Below are 9629 nucleotides of genomic sequence, written 5' to 3' on the forward strand. Positions count from 1 at the left end.
TTGGCGCACCAAAAATATTCTCGTTGCTTTATAATATTAATATTGAGCCACTGTACTCACATGAACTGATTTAAATATGTTTTTAGTACATTAATGGATCTTGAGAGAGGAAATGTCATTGCTGGCTATGCAGGCCTCACTGAGCCATCGGATTTAATCAAAGATATCTTAATTTGTGTTCCGAAGATTAACGAAGGTCTTACGGGTGTGGAACGGCATGAGCGTGAGTAATAAATGACATTATTTTCATTTTTGGGTGAACTAACCCTTTAAGGAAACCAGCTTCAGGAGATTTTTGAGTTTTCTCAACTTGTTGTAAATTGAACTTGTTATACAACAAGTTGAGAAAACTCAAAAATCTCCTGAAGCTGGTTTCCCTAAACTTTTAAGCTTTCGCAACTTTAATTTTTTACAGTGTACAGAGGTTGTCCTCTAGTGTCCTCTAGCATGAGAGAGATTTATCTTCATTGTTAGACACTTAATTTCATATGGTGCTATTTATTTAAAATGAAATTATGAAAAACGTTATTTTTTCCCCGCGACTTGTTGGACATTTTCAATAAATACGAGACAAACTTTGTTGTCATCCTTTCAAAACTATAACATAATTATACCATTTTAAGTTGAGTGATGATTATATCTCCCCTACTGTAATACTCAGCCATTCTTTTAAGATATTTTGAGATAAAAGACAAATCTGTGGTTCTTTTATGTGTGTGTCACACCATAGGACATTATGTCACACTAAAGGACAGAAATGGTAGTTATTGCATGAGTGAGGGGTATTACATTAAAGTAGTTTTATTTAACCTTGAATGTGTCAACAAAATGAGCGGTGACTCCTTGACAGAGCAAATATCTTTGAAACTTTAACACCCCAAAATCTTTTTTTAATGTAACTTATTTGTTTGTTAAAGAAGAAATAACATTTCATTTTGTTACATCATCAATGCTCTTTTTAAGGCATCATTTCGATTCTTTTTTTACTTTGCGTCGTTCTCTAGGATCTTTTCCCTTCTGCGTGGATCCCTGTTAATTTTCTCTCTTATACTTCCTTGTCCTCTCCCTCTTGCTCATTTCTCTCCCTCAATTCTTTCTTTCAAAAACAAAGTAGTATCACATTTTAATGCTTATTTCATGACACTTCATAACAGTACAAATTTTCTGCAAAACATCAGAAATTTTTTTTATTCAATGTAATTATTGCATTTAAGAACACTGAAAATCATCCAAAAAAAAAAAAAAAAAAGAAGTTGAACAAATCTTATTTAATTGTTTAAAATGCTTCTTAAAGAGACCTTGTCCTCTAGTGTAACAGTACAGGTGTGGTCAATAAATGTGAAAAAGTAACTTGCGTTACTTATTTTAAAAAGTAACTTAGATATTTTGTTGTAAATTAAAAAGTAATGTGTTACTTTACTAGTTACTTGAAAAAAGTTATCCGATTGCGTAACTCAAGTTACTTGTAATGCGTTACCCCTAACACTGTAGAAGCTTGTGAACAGTTTTGAAGTGGCTGCGTGCAAGTTATACTCATTCACAAGCCGAGTCTTACAAATGTACTTACAAATATACAAATGTACAAATGAACTTACAAATGTAATGTTAATTATTAAACCAAACAAAATACAAAACTTCCAAAAACACTCAGCAATGTGATTATTTTGATAGGCAGTGGGTTTAATCAGTGACATTATTAGATTTGCCATATGTCGTCTCCCTGTCACCTCCTCAACCTGCTTCCCTTAGTGTTTTTACATGTAGAAAAGGCAAATATTTTACTGCACCATCAAGTTTTTTCCCTGAACAATGATGGGAGTTCCTATTGCAATTCTCGATTCAGCATGAATGACCTACAATGGCAACATTTTTCACAATCACGACAGAAAATAAAAATACTACCCTAAACTCATTAGCAGAAAGGCAGCGTAATATAAACAAACCAGACTATAACTGAACACGGCATGACGGCAGCTTCACATTCTCTATATCTTCTGCCTCGAAAGTCTTTTAATTCAGTAGAAAAATCACTCCTCTTCATAACATAAGGATCACATCCAACACATGTTGTGATTTTCTCTTTATACTTTTCTAAACCAACACAGTACGGACTTTCCTCCATCTCATCCACTCTTATTTTCACTTCCTGCCCTCCATCTGAATTCCGCGCATCATCAGAATCACGTGATTGCAAACGAGCTATTTCACCAAGCTGACGGCTCATTAAAAAAAACCACCACAGTCATCATGTTTGAAGGTCTTTTCAAATTTGATTTTGGCGTGACAAAGCGTGATATCTAAGCAGGTGAGCTGTTTACTTACTTTTTAGTTAGTCTTTCCATTAACACCATTATTTTGTTCACTGAATTTCAGACTGATGTGCGAAATGCGCACGTAAACAAGAAGCAGGATTTATCACACAAAACAATCATGTCCAATCATATGCAATGGAGGCATTGCCTCCTCTCACGTGACTTTCCCCCATTCATTCTCAATTACACCCCACTAAACCCACCGTATGCTTTGGGGGCTCTCTATGAGCCTCAGGGGAGGCACGAGAGATGTGGACTCCCACTAGAACTTTACCTGCTGCTGTCGCTGTTGGACAGTGTGACCACCCTGCATATAGTTGTCACAAAAATATTAAATTATTTTTATATATATAAAATATATTCATTTTGTATCCATATATGTCTATTTTTATTTACATTTATATATAAGAGCGAAGAGAATACTTTTTGTAAAGTATTTTTTTCGCAAAAACAGAACAAAAAATAACGACTTTATTCAACATTTTTTTTCTCTTCCCTGTCAGTCTCCTACACTTTTTATGTTGTATAGGCAGTGCAGTGCTTATAGGTTCTACATCAGAACGCCGACGCATTATTGATACGCATGCGTCGTGCTGCTCACGTGAACAGCATTGGCCAATACTGAGTCTGCGTTCTGATGTAGAACCTGGAACACTGTCTATACAACAAAAAGTAATCTTGTTGCTTCATAACATTAAGGTTGAACCACTGTAGTCACGTGGACTATTTTAATGATGTCTTTACTACTTTTCTGGACCTTGAATGTGGTAATTACGTTGCTTTCTCTTAGGGATCAGAAACCTCTCGGATTTCATCAAAAATATCTTGATTTTGGTTCCGAAGATGAACGAAGGTCTTACGGTTGTGGAAAGGCATGAGGGTGAGTAATTATTGACAGAAATTCAATTTTGGGTGAACTAACCCTTTAATTTATGGTTCTCATGTTTATTCCATCTTATACTGAAGCCAATCATGTTGATTCTCACAACTTTTCTCAGCAAATTGTTCTTTCCAAATTCAGGTACCTCTTCAAAACTTTGGTGCAAATATATGATTAGTTCGCTCGTTCAAGCGAACAGATAGCATAATCAGTTATCAATTATGGGAAATAAATTATCTTCCTGGCCAACAAAGAATAACTTTTTCCAACGATATAAAGTACTAGCATGGTAATTAAGAGACTTTGAATTGTGAGCGTCAACACAGAGACAATAAAGCATGGATATAACGGTTTAATAAACGAAACTATGTTAGGCTACATACACAACTAAACTAAGCGAAGGTTATATACAGAATAAATAAAGTGAAGGACAGTAAAGAAAGAGAGAGAGAAGAGAAGAGAATGGCAAGATTACAAACAGTTAACCACAACCTGCGAGAAACATCAAAGAATCAGTCACCTTAAAAGGGGCACAATAACTTAGAAAAGCATCTAAAGGCTGCAAACGGGTACTTGCATTGACTTCGGTTGCTGAATAAGTCCAGATGCGGTAGATTCTGGAGGTTCTTGATGATTTTGTCAGGAGTGCGCTGAAGCGTTCGCTTGGGTTCTTCTGGGTGGTCCACATTGAATCCAACGAAGTTAACTTGAAGATAAAGTTGCCGGAAGGAGAAGGGAAATGACGAAAAACTGGAAAAAAAAAAAAAAAAAACTGACCGAGAGAATTGTTCTATCTTATAGACCTTATGTAGCCCCGCCCCTTTTCAGCGCAGCGCTTATTGTCTTTTGACTTCCGGCTTGTATTTCCACAGCGATCTTATGTATTTATGAAAGAACCGCTCATTTTAAAATCTTCCCAGTCTACTGACATTTGTTAAGACATCTGTTTTAAACATAACAATGCTCATGATAACTTTCATTAACTCTACAACAGGTAAATCCACTTCACCAGCTAATTATTCTTCAACAGCGATGCCATAGAAATATACAGAGCTACCGCAAAAACGGAAGTTCAAAGACAATATTCTAAAAATGGCGGCGCACTTGTTTCTCTGGTAAATAAGGTCTATAAAACTGTTAGTTCCTGTCCTTGATTCTGATTGGTCAATAGCTGTGTTTTATTCACGATAAAACACGGCTATGACCGATTCACCCAACGGTTCTGTGTATCACTACACAACACCCTTAGCAACCACACTTAGCAACGTAAACTGTTCTCAATGTATATTGTTCATTGAAGCTTACTGTATTATGTAGAAGAGTGTTGTGAGAAAGAGATCGATTGAGCGAGTTTATTACCTGCATTCAGATTTAGCATTGTCCTTCAGGTCAGTCCTATGTTCATAACAAAAAATCTTTTTAAATGTCCACTGCAATATCTTGTCCTTTCAGTTAAGGGGTTTTCCGTGACTGACAGCGCTAATCAAAGCATTTGTCAGTTGTGTCTTGTTCCGTGTTCACAACATTTCAGTCTTTTCAATATAAAAGTCTTTGCAACTGAGTGAATCACTTATAAAAGTCTTTGCTGCCATAATGGCGTAATAATGTAACTTCTGTTGCTGTTCATAGTCAGGGGCTATTTTTCCGGCGGAAGGAAGGCTTTTAGTAATTTTACTTAATTTTACTTCATGAGTTTTTAGTGATTTTGCTTCGCGTCGTGCCTAACAACGCCCTTCGGCCGTGACTTATTCATGATACGGCACAGCCTTTCGTACCTTATTGCTTACTTGTCACCCTATTTGCATGTTTATGTTGGTCTGGAGAGTTTATGCAATATTTTCACAAAAGCATGGTAAGAATATTCTGATGCATTTTATCATAGCATACCATTAATTATGAAATGAAAAGAGGATTCTTTTGATACCAAGAAAGATGGGGATTCAAAGACATTAAAGCAGTCATACAATCACATGCGTTTGAAGTTACCCTAACATAACTAACGAATCATAATCAGGCTAATATAACAAAGACATACATAAAACACTTGAGTCAACAAAAAAGTCAATGTCCATTTTCCGATGCGTATTGAAAGTTTGCCTCTAATTTCTGGCCAAATGGCTGGCACTGTCTGATAATGGGGGAAAGGGGAATCACCTTCTGTCTTTGAAGCTTGCAGAGAGCTCCAGACACCGTCTCTACTAAGGTCATTCATGGGAGCCGAGGTGATAATGGACTTTGAAGAGAACTGGTTTTGCAACTCTTTGAGCTTTTGTGCTATGACTTTTATAAGCGATCGGGTGTACAATGTTCGCCCGGTCGGCAAAAAAGTAGCTAAAAAAGTCCCACAGACTTTGCATTGCGACAAATTTTGAGGAGTCATAGCTCCTAACTAGGATTTCGTAGAAACATGTAGGGTACCACGTTTGAAGAGGCTGGCAGGCTCTGTAAGAACATACCTCACAATAGGGAGTAAGTTGTACCCCTGGGGCGCAAGAGCTGCCCAAAGTTGCCCCATAGACATACTATGGTGAAGCCATGCCCATGAAACAGGAAGTGACTGTATGTGTTTTTCCTACTATGGTAAATTACATAGGGATTTTGTATTGAACATAACTCTGGATCACAATGTCATAGAGACAAGGGGGTGAGCTCATTTTACTCAGGCAACCAATCAGTCTTTCAGGATCATTGTGAAGATATCAAGTCACGCCCTAGCAACCATTTAGAGCACCTTAGCAACAGGTTCCATAGACTTCCATTGAAAAAGATCAAAGGGATATCTTTGGATAGAAGTGTCATAGAAATGGAAAACCCTCATGGTGGTCTTGTTGACCAGGGCCAGCAAACAGCCAATCACGAATCACCTTCAACACTTCCTACCCACACCCTAGCAACCCAAACCCAAAGAGGGATATCTTCAAATCTGAATGTCAGAGAGGCATGGGGGTTGGTTTATATCAATCATACTGACAAGCAGCCTTTGGAGTATCATCACTGGCAGATGCCAAGCCACTCCCTAGCAACCAAACAAAGTACCCTAGCGACCGTTTAGCAAGACCTATATCTACTAAAGCTGTGCCCCTATCAACAACAGGACACTTTCATTTTAATGCATGAAATACGACCCATAGGAGCATTAAAGATGCGCCCCTATCGACAACAGGGCACTTTCATTTTAATGTCTTTTATCTGCTTCATATTTCGGGTTTTGCGTAGCTCAATTGGTAGAGCATTGCAATATACAACAATATGCAATCATGTGATCATGCGATCGTGGGTTTGAGAGAGAGATATATATATATATATATATATATATATATATATAGAGAGAGAGAGAGAGAGAGAGAGATATATATACCAAGGGAGGATAGAAATAAATAGAAATTGTGGGGGCCCTCAGATGAGATCATTATAGGCCCTCCAATGCCTGTACCCCTGTACCCTATACCCCTTTTCCCTGCACTATTGACGCCCCATTCACATTACATGTTGTTTCAGAACAGAAATCGCCAGAGGAACTTGATTACAGAGGTCACAAGAGCTGGAAAGTGTGGATATGATGGCAGAGAACACTGATATTAATGTACCAGAAAATACCAGACAGTGCAAGGAGTATCTTGAAAACTGTAAGTCACACCATACAATATTTTAAAGTAACCCTGTACATATTACATCATAACATTAAAGGGTTAGTTCACCCAAAAATGAAAATTCTGTCATTAATTACTCACCCTCATGTCGTTCCACACCCGTAAAACCTTCGTTGATCTTCGGAACACAAATTAAGATATTTTTGTTTAAATCCGATGGCTCTGTGAGGCCTACATAGGGAGCAATGACATTTTCTCTCTCAAGATCCATTAATGTACTAAAAACATATTTAAATCAGTTCATGTGAGTACAGTGGTTCAATATTAATATTATAAAGCGACAAAAATATTTTTGGTGCGCCAAAAAAAAAAACGACTTATTTAGTGATGGCCGATTTCAAAACACTGCTTCAGGAAGATTTGGAGCGTTATGAATCAGCGTGATTAAACAAAGATTAGTAAATACAGTAACAAATGTATTGCTCATGGTTAGTTCATGTTAGTTAAAACATTAACTAATGTTTAACTAATGAACCTTATTGTAAAGTGTTACTGCTAATGTAGTCAGATTGATTTGGTGACAATAATGTTTTTGTTGTTGTTAAGATGAAGCATTTTTTTTTTTTTTTTTTTTACCTGATTTTACATTTCATTTACATACTTGTATAGATCTTTTTGTTCTGATGATTGGCTTGTTTATATGTCCTGCTAAACCAGTATTGCATGTCATATGAAAAGTAATTTTGTTTTTTTCTGTTTGCATTTTCTGTTTGCTTGTTGCTTACCCTCTCTACTCAGAAGAGTTATAGGAATTGTGCCATAAAAATTAGGTAAGACATTTTATATTGCAATGCTTATATACAAAATCCTTTCATATGTAATCTATTGTGCTAAGTGTGAACATTGGTATGATACATCTATGACTGTTTAATAACAGTAATAGCTATTTTTATGTGATGTCATAAACGAAAAAGTAATGAGAACCTCTGGAGGTGATTTAATTTAAGTGCACTATTAATTTTGTTTTCGCAGTACATTAAAGCTTGAAGGATGTTACAACTTGAAGGTCACAGACACACACCCTTTTTAAATATAAAGACCTGAATTAGACCTGCTGTGTTAGAATGAGAGCAAGAGTGGATGAATTTGAAAGTAGCTGCTGTAACTTTTCAGTTCTTGTTGTTTATTGTGTGTGTGTGTGTGTGTGTGTGTGTGTGTGTGTAAATAAGTGTGTGTACACTGAATAAAGTCTTCCAAGTAAGGATTTTGAGGATTGATGATTTTGTTTGAAAGAAAAAAAGAGAAAAAAATCTATTTGAACAGCTTGTTTATTTTATACAGTATGTCATAACATTAAAATCATTTAGTAATGTTTAAATTTAACTTTAGAAACTTTAGTTTTTCTGAATACAAGATTGAATTTGTACATTTTGTAAGTGTCTTTTCCACTAAGAAAAAAATGAGACATTTCAATATCAAAGAGACTTTCCCTTGTTTTCTTCTTGAATAATGTCAAAACATTGGGGTTTTTTATTTTTCTATTTATTTATTTATTTATTTATTTTTAATTTGTTTAATTTTTGTAGTGTCTGGTGAGTTGTCTTCACATTTTGTGGTTTGTATCTAAGAGAAAGCTCAATCTCTCTATAATTCTACTGACTAGACACTAATGTAATTGTCACGGTGCAGCAAGAATGATAAAAGGAGAGTTGAGTACAGGATCTTTTGCAGCAGTTATAATAAATAAAGACAGTTCAAACAGGCAAATCAAATCAAAATGCAGTGTAACAGCTTTGTTTAAACAAAGACAATAAGTGACAACTTAAGATAAAAACACAGGGCAATATTTTCTAGAGCAAACAAGCAACCAAACAAGACACAGGTGAATAAAATAATCAGTAAGCATAGAAACAATTAGTAACTAAGGAAAATCAGGGAAACAGCAACTGAACACATTCAAAAGTTTATACAAACTGAAAGGCCATGAAAACAGAAACTAAACCAAAACGTGACAGTAATATATTTGTTTGATGTCAATAATGTATGAAAATGCCTGAAATACACATAGCCTATACAGAAGAATATAAACTTTGTCCATAAATGTGTGATTTCAGCTGAATATGTATTCTTAAAGGACATCATGTGTTAAAAACATGACAGAAAGTACACTGCTAAAATGAAATATTTTAAGGAACTACTGTATATTTCTGATCTGACCTTTGTCAGGTTTATTTAGTTGATAATTCTATATTTTTTTATTTAGCCTACAGTATGATTAGGTTACCTGATGAAAAATTTGTACAGTGTACACAATTTTATAATTACATTTTTTCTAACCTTCTAACCTTATTTTTCTGAATGGATTCTTTTGTTTTGATGCACTGTCATAAAAAAGGAATTTTTTTGTTTTTGCATTAATTTGCATTTCCTTCTGCTTTCCTTTTTGCTTGACACACATTGAAAGTAGCCACCTCTCACAGAAGAGCTGTTGAGCAATAACTGTCAGGTAAGACATTTTATACATCAAAATTCTTTCATACGTAAATATTATTTGAACAAATTTCCTTCAATGAGTACCTGTTTAAAACAGTAACGGCTAGTTTTATGTTTTGGTTAACTTTGGCACTGATGTGCTCATCTCTGTGTTTCGGCACTGACATAAAGATGGCGAGAAATCGTCAGCATGATTTAGTTTGTTAACATAACATTGACATTTGTGTGCTGGAGTCCTAATTATTTCCTTAGTCGTGTTCAAAATGGGGTGTCTCTGTAAGATCTTTTGGTTTGCTGATTTTAATAAAGCCTGTGCACAATTTTATAGATTCAACAAACAAACTTAAATAAAAA

General features: G+C 35.4%; 1 long non-coding RNA gene across 1 annotated transcript in view; it reads left to right on the top strand.

Annotated features, from left to right (window-relative positions):
• The window catches only part of LOC127517915 (uncharacterized), a 13771-nt gene extending 4956 nt beyond the window's left edge, over positions 1-8815 (top strand). The window contains exons 2-5 of the long non-coding RNA XR_007931409.1: positions 3103-3192; positions 6691-6818; positions 7581-7612; positions 7815-8815. This is a non-coding gene — a long non-coding RNA (uncharacterized LOC127517915). The remainder of the gene's footprint in view (positions 1-3102; positions 3193-6690; positions 6819-7580; positions 7613-7814) is intronic.
• Positions 8816-9629: the final 814 nt, after the last annotated feature.

This window comes from Ctenopharyngodon idella, chromosome 8, assembly GCF_019924925.1.
Source record: "Ctenopharyngodon idella isolate HZGC_01 chromosome 8, HZGC01, whole genome shotgun sequence".
Taxonomy (NCBI): Eukaryota; Metazoa; Chordata; class Actinopteri; order Cypriniformes; family Xenocyprididae; genus Ctenopharyngodon; species Ctenopharyngodon idella.